At 36.9% G+C, this 11,693-nt stretch overlaps 1 non-coding gene across 1 annotated transcript; it reads right to left on the reverse strand.

The window, feature by feature from the left end:
• Positions 1-4,698: 4,698 nt before the first annotated feature.
• LOC143594778 (small nucleolar RNA R24) lies at positions 4,699-4,795 on the reverse strand. The gene has a single exon (XR_013146401.1). It is a non-coding gene; the product is annotated as a small nucleolar RNA R24 (small nucleolar RNA).
• Between the last annotated feature and the right edge of the window lie 6,898 nt (positions 4,796-11,693).

The raw sequence follows: 11,693 nt of genomic DNA on the forward strand, positions 1-11,693 counted from the left end.
TGTGATACAAAAAACTTATGTGTTAATGAGCAAGTTTATGCTGCAAAAATCCTAGAAAAGTGAATACACATGTATAATTTGTCAAGATGGAAAGAAGTCCATGACAGATTAGAAAATGCATAGAGTTATGCTTATTACGTATGAACTAAAAGTAATTGTATTGAGAGTGATACAAATCAAGAGATATTTTGATAAAGAGAGAAATAAGTTGAATATAATTAGTTACCTAAAACTAATTACATATAATAATTACTAGGAAATAAGTTGAATATAATTAGTTCCCTTAACTATGGTTTTGTCCTACTGGGTTTTCCTAGCAAGGTTTTTAAGTTGAAATAAGTTGAATATAATCAGGGGGAAACAAGACGCGCTACAATTTTTTTCCCTTAACTATGGTTTTGTCCTACTGGGTTTTCCTAGCAAGGTTTTTAACGAGTAGCATCTTCAAGCGCATTAAGTTGATATTCAAGAGGGGAGTGTTATAAATATAATATTATAATTATCAACACCTAATATAGATTAACTTTCTCCGTTACCTCTCCTATAAATATCCCATTGTATCTCATTGTGTTAAGATATGAGTAATAAAATCTCTCTCTTACATCTCTTCTTACGATATGAGTAATAAATTATAAGTTTAGATAAAATATCTAAACATATAAGTTAACAAAAAATTATGTGCATCATATAGATTGAAAATGTATTTAAAAATATTTATTGAAAAACTTACATATAATAATTACTAAAAAACCAAAAATATGTAAAATAAAAAAAAAGAAGAAACGGGGTTATCAAAATCGAAGCTTGGGCCATGGCGGTGACCGAAGTCACGGACCCAAAAATTTCGGGTCGGCGTTCGGTTCGTGTCGGTGGTTCGGGCCGTGTCGATGGTTTGGTTCGGGTCGGATCAAACAATATGACATCCATATATATAATTTTTTTATTCATTCAAAACGATTGTTCTTACAATTAAAAAAATAGCTAGACCTAAAATATCCATAATATGATAATAATACGAGAGCCGAGAGGAGGGTGAGTACCTTAGAAGAAGAATTACAAAGCAGCTCGACGACCTTTAAGATTTTTGAATTCTTCAATTATGGATTCCGAATCAAATGTTTCAGCAATGTCTTTTTCTATGTAAACTACCAAGCTATTACAATACCTATTACAAGCTTAGGTGCTGTTTGTTTTTGCAGACATAAACTGTCTGCAAGCTGATTTCATCTGTTTTCATGTCTGCAACTGAAGATGTGGTCTGAAGATCTGCAAGCTGAAAATATAAGACTGTTTGTTTTTATAAGCTGATACTGTCTGCATAACTGTCAAACTTATCTCACAAGATAGAAGTCATTTATTCAAGTTACATCTAGTTTTTAGTCTTTGCTTGCCATGCCGATTTGGTTTTGGTGGGTGGTGGAAGGTGGTGGTGGTGGATGGTGGTAGTGGCGGCGGACGGTGGGTAGTGGCGGTGGATGGTGGTGGTGGACAATGGGTGGTGGTGATGGATGGTTTTGGTTGGTGGTGGACGGTGGTGGTGATGGATGGTGGTGGTGGTGGGTGATGGATGGTGGTGGTGGCGGTGATGGATGGTGGTGGTGGTGATGGATGGTGGGTGGTGGACGGTGGTGGTGATGGATGGTGGTGGTGGTGGCGGACGGTGGTGGTGATGGATGGTGGTGGTGGTGGCGGACGGTGGTGGTGATGGATGGTGGGTGGTGGACGGTGGTGGTGATGGATGGTGGTGGTGGTGGCGGACGGTGGTGGTGATGGATGGTGGTGGTGGTGGCGGACGGTGGTGGTGATGGATGGTGGGTGGTGGACGGTGGTGGTGATGGATGGTGGGTGGTGGACGGTGGTGGTGGCGGTGATGGATGGTGGTGGTGGTGGCGGTGATGGATGGTGGTGGTGGTGGGTGATGGATGGTGGTGGTGGCGGTGATGGATGGTGGTGGTGGTGGCGGACGGTGGTGGTGATGGATGGTGGGTGGTGGACGGTGGTGGTGATGGATGGTGGGTGGTGGACGGTGGTGGTGGCGGTGGATGGTGGTGGACGGTGGCGGCGGGGTACGGGGGTGGTGGTGGCGGCGTACGGTGGGTGGTGGTGTTGGCGGACGGTGGTAGGAGCAGTGGATGAGAGGGTGGCTGCAAAGGGAGAAGAGTAGGGTTTTTTTGTGAAGATGTTTTAAGCAAGATTTCCTTGCTTTTCTTTTAAGATAAAAGAAGATAACTTCAGATCTGTTTTAAGAAAAAAAACAAACAGTCTTCAAGGGTAATGTCTGCGCGCCTGCAGACATTAGCTCCCTTGAAGATGTTTGAAGAAAAAACAAACACCCCCTTAATTGACTAATTTCTCTAAATCCTTAATTCACAATTACAAACCCTAATTTTATAATCATTGATTTAACAACACAATAACACAAAGGAAGAGCAGATAAAGTATTACCTTGCGGTAGTGGATGAGCGGGGATGAGCGGCGGCTGTAGATGAGCATGGACGGCGATGGGGCGGTGGCGGTTAGCAAACAGAAGGCAGAAGGTAAAGGGAAGCAGGTGAGGGCGTGCGTGAGACTGAGGCCGATTCTTTTTTTTTTTAATTCCCATTTGTTTTTTGTTTTTTTATTTAAAGTTATGTTATCCAATAATTACAACAAGCCCCCTTAAAATTTGAGTGCTATTAAAAATTAAGCTTTTTTACAATTTTTATAACATTTGCTTATAAAAACCGTGATGTTTTTTAAAAAAAAATCAAACGATAGGGTATTATATTTAAAAAAAATTGGTGATGACCGGTAGCTCTTTGGAAAAATAATTTGGCAGTGACCGCGCTTAATACCTATAAAAATTTTGGAAAAAAATTATGAAATTTACCCAATTATCGGAGAAAACGGCAGTGACCGGGGCCATAAAGTCCCATATCGTGACCAAAATACCTTATTACTATGAAATATACTTTGGCATCCATAAGGTTAGTAAAGGTTAAAAGTTGAATGTGCCACAAAGTCCCATACCGTGATTATTTACAAATAACCGTTATCGTTTACAGAGATCACTTTTGGTGAGCTTGTGCGTGCGTTAGTTATGCGGTTTACAGCCAAAATCTTAATTCATTGAGTTAGATCCGTCATACTAAACTGGATAAAGGCTTCCATATATTAGTGATATGGGCTCAGTGAAAGAACTAGAATATCCAAGGAAACATTAAAGAAATGCGAGTGAATGACCGAATGCCATGATGTTAAAGCTATTACTAGGGTTGTCACTTTTATCGAATACTCAAACTAAGAAAACCCAAACCTAAACTAACCCGACCGAAGAAACCAGAACCCAAGAAAAGGCTAACCCGAATCCAGGTTGGTTCTTGGGTACAAATTCTAGGTTTCAGATCAACTGAAAAAACCGAATAAACTTTTAGTTCTAAAACAAAATGCCTTAGCCGCTGACATTTTTAGTTCTAAAACAACATGACTTAGCCGCTGACATTAACAAATTTAGTCCAAATAAACTATTCTCATATCACCTATTATAGAAGCAAAAACAAAAACAAAACCTAACCATTGTTAGTGGTTGGGTTACAATTTTCAAAGGTTTAATTTCAGTATTTGAAAACCAAAAACCATTAATAATGGCTTGGCTCATGATTTAATTTAAAATCATCAAAATCGAATAACAAACGTCTATACGTATAATTTAATTTTTTAACCTAAAAAAAACTATAACAATATCATATTCAAATTAAAGAAAATTAAATACGCGTTTTTATAGTGTAATTTTTAAAAAAAATATTAACATTTAAAAGAGTTATGATCGTTTAAAAATTGTGAAAATATTTGGGTAAAATGAAATTTTAAATAATAGATGGTTAAAGATAAATAATCAAAGTTATAACTATTCTTTAAATTTATAAAAGTTAAATAAAGTCTAGAAGGCAAGGTCACAACTATTTTGAAGGAAAATGAAAAACAATTAAATGCTAGAATAACCGCTCAATTCTCATTTGAAGTTACACCATGTGTTTAAACAATTATAGATCCTTTAAAATCCATTGTCTTAATTTTCCATGGCTCTTAAATTATATAGAACTAGACGTGAGCTAGCGCAATGCAGCGGAAAACGCGGACTTTGGTAATCACATTACAAGTTTATATGTGTTTATTGTTCGGTTTGAAACCGTGAAACCGTTCAAACCGGTCATTGGTTTGATTACACAAGTGATTTTTTTTTCCTTAACTTTTGGCCAGCCGATTTCAATTTTCAACGGGGTGGTTTCAGTTTTCGACGACACGATTTGGCTCACGGTTTAATTTAAAAATGATCAAACCAGACCACAAACACTCATACATAAAATACAGTTTTTTTAATTGAAAAACTATTAACAATATGATACTCAAATTAAAAATAATAAAATGCTCGTTTTTATAATACAATATTTTATAAAAAATATTAACATATAAAAGAGTTATGACCATTCAAATTTTGTGATGAAAGTTAGGTTAAAAGTGAAAATAAAAAGAGTATATAACTAAAAGATTAAGAATAATAGTTGTAAATATTATTTAAATTTACAAAAGATGATTAAATTCAAAGGACAAAATTGTAACTATGTTTAGTAATTTGAAATTGCACATGCTTTGTTATATCAAATTTTGTGATTATCTTGCATAAAGACAAAAAAGAAAAGATATTTGAGAAATTAATCGAATGCTCAGAAGCCAAGCGTAACAAGAGTATTTCATTGAAGAGACTCAACACAAAGTCAAGCATCTTCTTACATGTTAGCTCTCTCATCACCGCATTACTAATAACTTGCACTTTTTTATAATCAAAATAGCATTTGGCTACTTGTAATGTGGAAGAAAAAAACATTTAGCTCCAATCGTGTAGAAGTAGCGATTTATCGGCACCGTGCAAAAGGTGGCTTGTTTGAGATGGAACAGAGCCCCTGTGTCTAAGTATGCCTTTAGACAACCCTAATTCTAAATTCAATAGACGATGATGTAAAAGATTTATCCGGTCATGAAAATAATAATCAAAAAAGTAATTTCCATGGGTCTTAACACCGGAGATTCATATGGGCAGTCAAGTAACATTGGAGGTTGAAACACGGGATTTCGTTAAAAGAAATCCAATGATCTGAATACTACTGTGCTGAGAGAGAATAATAAATCAATCCGATTGAAAAACGCTTACATTACACTAAGGAGATCGACGGCTGCTCTCTAGTTTAGGATTTGCTCTCAAGGGAACGTATATAAAGAAAAAGAATGACAAAACCCTAATTTGAACTCATGGGGCATTTGGGCCAGTACCCCGCCCAATATTGGAATGGGCCGGCAAGTTGATTTTCGAAATCTTTTTCACTTCTTTCATCAATCATAATTAGAGGTAGACGTGGGCAAATCGGGGTTTTTCATCAACCAGAACCGGTAGGAGTTCTAGGTTTGGTCGTGTGGCAAGAACCGTTTCTGGTATGGTCTGGATTTTCATCGGTCGGCTTTGCCGGGTGGAGTCCATGGTTTGATAGTGTTTAGATGGAACCGGTACCAACGAGTCCGGGTTGGTTCCAGTTCCGAGTAGAATTTCTCTGAGAAACCAAAACCTTTGTTGTTGAGTAGGACCAGTTCTAATTAGAGGTGAACTAACAGGTAACCGAATCGAAACCAAATTCGGTTAGTAGTTGGCATAGTACAAACCGATTTGTAATACCGAGTGTAGGTTAGGAACAAGTTAGGATTTTGACATAGGAACCGAATAACCGCTAATAGGTTAATAAGATTAGTGTTAATAGCATTAAATATGTTAGGGGTTTTCCACACAAAAACCGGTTAGGAACCGAAAATGGTTATTGACCAAAAACAGGTATGAGTAATAACCAAAAGCCTAGAAACTGGTTCTTAAAACGATTTCAGCATTTATAACTTTCTTACACCACTGTTTATCAAATGTGACATTTACAACAAAATTTATATATATTTTTTTCGGATTAATTGGCAATCAAAATTTGGTGAAACTTTACATCATTTGCATTTAATCATCTTCAAGTTTTACCATCGATAGGAAGTAGTCACAACCAACCAACACTAATTGCAACCAACCATTCATCTATTAAATTTTCTGTATCCACTATCTTAAAATTAATTTACTTTTGCTCTCTTTCCATTTCCATGTTAATAAATTGTTAAGGCATTGTCGTTGATGCTTTTGTGCGGCAATCAGCAGCTGTCACTTGTCTCTACGCCTGTATAGATATGTTCCCTGAATGTTTCCCCTATTAATCCAATTTTCAACTATTTCGCTAATTACGGTTAAATAAGTGCTTGCTTGTCATTAAGCCATGATAAAAACATAGCCAACTGAGTCACGATCAGTTGATTAGCACTGTCCACACTTCAGTATATGGAACTACAAGGTCACATATGTAACACCCAACCCAGAATGGACTGACGTGTCACTTTACAGTATTCAGAAACAAAAGACATAATTTCATTCCTCTTATAGTTGCATTACAAGCCTGAAAACACAAAGGTCCAAATACATATTATTCTAATACTATGAAACTAGTTGGCATCTTCAGATAGCATCCAATTATTTTTAATTCGTGCTCTCCATCCCTTCCAAAGTAACCTGTAAACCTGTGGGAGGAAAATTTTTACGTAATGAGCTGAATGCCCAGCACAGAATAATAGGCTCAAAATAACAACGATAACTTTAATAAAAACATAAGCTATAACATCATCAGTAATATAGTAGTATCAGAAACGTAACCAGTAATATGATACGATACATAGTAACTTAAAGAAACAAATCGTATCTTACAAATGTACCCGTGAGCCCGACAGAAATGTATGATACGTGACGATATACAGGTAGCTACTCTTGTGTATCAATCACACGAAATGGCGTGGGTTGGCATACCCACAACCATTTCCCGTAGCAGAACAGTAACATATATCTAGGATCGATCCATACGCCCCCTAATAGCTATGGGCCACACCTGCCCTCCTTTAAGAGACGTCGTGAACTAATCTCTCTGTCACGGTAGGAGCACATGTTGTTTATGCCACAACAACATGCTCGTGGGACACTCCACGAGAAGCTAGAACTCAGGGTAACAAAGCACAATCAATCATAACATAAACTTAATAAACCGTAAATAGTAGCCATTACATTATAATTAGTATCAGAACATACGATAATGAGTACAATATCCTAATAGATATATCGCATGCTATCAAGTCAAATTACAAATCATAATCGAAACATGAATCGAACGGACGGCCAAATGAATCGAGCTGTCAAAGAACGTTAGGAGTTCCAAGGTGTATATATATAACATCATTGGGGTGTATAACAAACAAATATGATAACAATAAGGAGAGGGTAAGGATCCATACCTTGAACGATAATTCACAATGACGCTAGACTTGTTATTTTAGGGGGTTTATAATAACCTACAAGTGATTTATGTTTGCCGAGGTTAATACTCTTATAAATATTAACGTTGTATATCCACTTGTATATTAGTTTGGTGACGCAAGTTGTAAATATATAATTGTTATTATATTTTATTGTATGATTTATTTCAAATCATTAGTTCTTGTAAGTTGTTTGTCAAAAGTTGATATACACAAATCTTTGTAATACATTATTTATAAGTGTTAAGATTAAACTATAATTAGGTTGCAAGTTTTATTAAGATTTATTTATAAACATAAGCATTTTTTTGTGTTTTTTTTAATGTTTAAGTGTTTGTCATAACTTCGCCACAAGCTACGTACTGTATGTTTTAAAAACAAACATGATTGACAAATTTTATGCTTTAAAAAAAAACATGATTTACAAATTTAACTCATGGCTTCTGTATTCATTACTAAACAAAAAGTTTACTTTGAAAATATAGCGTGTAAACAAAGGTTTAGAGTACTAAGGCAGTATTTTGATCACATATAAATCTTCTAAAATATAGTACATTTTGTCTTAAAAAATCATCCTCTTTAAACATTTGGTTATATTAGTTGTCGTTCCCTATCAAAGTCCAACTTTTATGTAATAGAGGCCATTCATAGCACAAGGTTTTTATACGGAGATACACGAGGGTCGAAGTCTACCTGCGGAGGGCGCCGGTGTCGATGGTGCTGCGGTGGTGTCGGCATGCGACAACCGACGTCACCGGAAAGAAATATGCAGCGGTGGTTGGTGGTTTCTGTGGTGTTTCTAGGACCGATGGAGGTGGCACGCGGTGGAGATGACGATGTAGGTTTACAGTATGAAAATAGGTTGATCGGAAATAGCTAAAGGGTCGCCGGAAAGTATGTTAGTCGCAAGAGATTAAATGGTTTTAGTGGATTTTTCTAAGGTGTAGGACAACCTAAGGTTGGTTTATATAAGGGGTGTTTCTAGAGTATGTTGTAAAAAAATATCTAAGGAGGAGGGTATGATTATTAAAGGGATGGCTTCAAATGCTGTGTTCAATTGAATTTGTGAAGACTTGGTGAAAATTATTTTGATTTGTGAAGTCTGTTAGCCAAAATCAGAAAAAAAAATGGAACCTTTCTCAGACCCTACCATAGCTTTGCTATTGGTGGGATATACTGAGTACTAGTACGATAATGATGATATGTCAATAGTAAAACCTTGTCATGCTCTATTGTATAATTTTATTCAAGAAAAGAATGGTGATGATGATGGGTACAGCAATGTGATTCAAACATGGAAGAAAGAAGTTAGAGCAGGTTTGCAAAAGAGTGTTGTCCAATCAAATATTTCTTGCATTAGTCTTCTTTTTATTTTATTACACTTATTATCAGTTTACATATATAGGAAACCGTTCGCGTATAAAATAAAACACTTTTAATAAAATGATTACAATACAAGGAATCAAACCTATCTAGGAAAGCAAGTAAATTACAATACGAATTACATCGGAAAAATCAAAATTACAATACAATTGAAATAAAATAATGCAAGAAAGGTGTAGAAGAAGAATGGTGCCGTAGTCTTTGTGGCCGAGGATCGTGTTTTACACGGGGCCCTTAAAACAAATTTCGGGTCTCTCCCCGTTTTGTTTCCCAGAGTACAACGGCCTAAGCAATATGTACTGCCGGGGATGGCTCTAGCAAGATGATCAAGAATGTTGGAATTTTTTAAGGAGAAAGTAGGAGAAAACACAAGAGAGAATGTGTTAATTTTGTGTTTTTTGTGTGTCTACAACCAAGGAGCTCCCTTGGTATTTATACTAGTAGAAAGTTGAAACCATTCAACCATCGTCAACCAAAACTTTATTTTTTTGACCAAATTAAAGGAACCGTTAACCAAAACTTTAATTTTTTTAGCCAAATTAAAGGACATTTTAATGACTTTGACTAATTGACTAACAATCTTGAATAAAATAATTCAAAGTTTAAACATATATATATTTTTTTTCACAAAAATTTTCCAACAATCTCCCACATGTGAAAACAAAACTTATTCATTTCCACATATTTTCCAACATCCCCCACATGTGAAAACAAAACTCATTCATTTTCACATTGAGATCAATCCATACATGCAAGTTTCTTAGATTCAATTCAACGGTTGAGCATTGCAGGATAGGTAGGTGTTACCCTTTGAACCTTTCTTTGTAAAGCATACTTAGTCTCCTAGCGGTGTGTAGACACGATGTCTTTGAACATACCCCCATTTATGTAGACGCCAATACACTTCACACAACAGTCTCCCTGGTCTGGCCAACCCCTCACTGTCGTGTCCTATTATGGTCCTGGAACACTAGCCTGGTTCTGCGAGAGCTCCCAAAATCCATTCAAATCGACCTAGTTCTCTCTCACATAGGTGATTCTCGCTCGAATCATTAAAAGCAATAGGTTTGTTGATTTCCACAAATCATTAACCTTTATTATGCTTATCCTTACAACATGTGTCACTGATTGGAATGGACTAGGACGGGCGCGCACGCAACGCCCTTTAGTTTGGTTTGGGGTACTCCCCCCACAGTGACCACCCTTGGTTTCATGATTAAGTTATCCTATTGAACCTAGATCTTGGGATCTCCAGTCAACTAGGTTAGGTTTCCCTATATATCCCCTTTTCCCATGGGCTTTAGTCCCATTACTTTTGACGACTTGTTAACTAACTCTTTGCTTAAGCCTTTTGTTAACGGGTCTGCAATGTTATCTTTTGACTTCACATAATCAATCGTGATAACACCCGTTATGAGTAGTTGTCGTACCGTGGTATGTCTACGTCGAATATGCCTTGATTTGCCGTTGTACATCACGCTATGGGCTCTACCAATCGCTGATTGACTGTCACAATGTATGCAAATAGCCGACAAAGGCTTTGGCCATATTGGAATATCTTCCATAAATTGACGTAGCCATTCCGCCTCTTCATCACATTTATCCAAGGCGATAAACTCCGATTCCATCATGGATCTAGCTATAACCGTTTGCTTAGAAGACTTCCAAGCAATAGCTACACCACCAAGTGTGAATACATATCCACTTGTTGATTTAGAATCTTTTATATCCGAAATCCAATTTGCATCACTGTATCCTTCGATCACAGTTGGATCTCGATTATAATGGAGTCCGTAGTCTCTTGTGTATCTTAAGTACCTTAGAACCCGTGTTATACTTTTCCAATGTTCCACGCTCGGATTACTAGTATATCTACTTAGCCTACTCATGGCATAAGCTAGATTGGGTCGAGTTCATGTTATAAGATACATTAGACTACCAATAATTCTTGAGTACTCTAACTAAGCAACACCCTCGCCTCTATTTTTAGATAGATGGTGGGTCGTATCAATTGGAGTTGACACGAAACGCGTGTCATCCTTATTGAATTTCTCAAGAATTTTATCCACATAGTGAGATTGACTCAAGATAAGACCATTTTGGGTTCTAGTAATTTGAACCCCAAGAATCACGTCCGCGAGACCCAAGTCTTTCATGTCAAACCTCGCTTTCAACATATCTTTTGTAGATTTAATCATAGTATCATTACTCCCAATGATAAGCATATCATCTGCATAAAGACATAAAATCACATAACCTCCTGGCGTGTCCTTCACATAGACACATTTGTCACACACGTTTATTTTGAAACCATTGTCAAGCATGACATGATCAAACTTTAAGTGCCATTGTTTTGGAGCTTGCTTCAAACCATACAACCATTTGACTAGTTTACATACTTTGCCCTCTTTCCCTGGGGTGGAGAAACCCTCGGGTTGCTCCATGTAAATCACTTCATCTAAATCGCCATTTAGTAATGTGGTTTTTACATCCATTTGGTGAATTTCCAAATTTCGTAAGGCCGCGATTGCAAGAACCAACCTTATTGAGGTTATTCGCGTGACCGGCGAGTAAGTATCAAAATAGTCTAGACCTTATTTTTGTCTATACCCTTTGATCACTAACCTTGCCATGTATTTATCAATACTTCCATCAGCTTTCATCTTCCTTTTGAATATCCAACGATATCCAAGGGGTTTACAACCCGGCGGAAGATCTACCAACTCCCAAGTATGATTTTGCAATATAGAATCTATCTCGATCTTAATTGCTTTTTTACATTGAGGTGATTCCGCGGAGGTAACCGCCTCGCGGTAGGTATTGGGCTCACCCTCAACCATGTAGCTCACGAAATCATGACCGAAGGATTTTTCAATCCTTGGTCTTTTGCTTCGTCT

Source organism: Bidens hawaiensis, unplaced genomic scaffold (genome assembly GCF_021521415.1).
Source record: "Bidens hawaiensis isolate Kalapana, Puna unplaced genomic scaffold, B.hawaiensis_p1.1 tig00001692_1, whole genome shotgun sequence".
Taxonomy (NCBI): Eukaryota; Viridiplantae; Streptophyta; class Magnoliopsida; order Asterales; family Asteraceae; genus Bidens; species Bidens hawaiensis.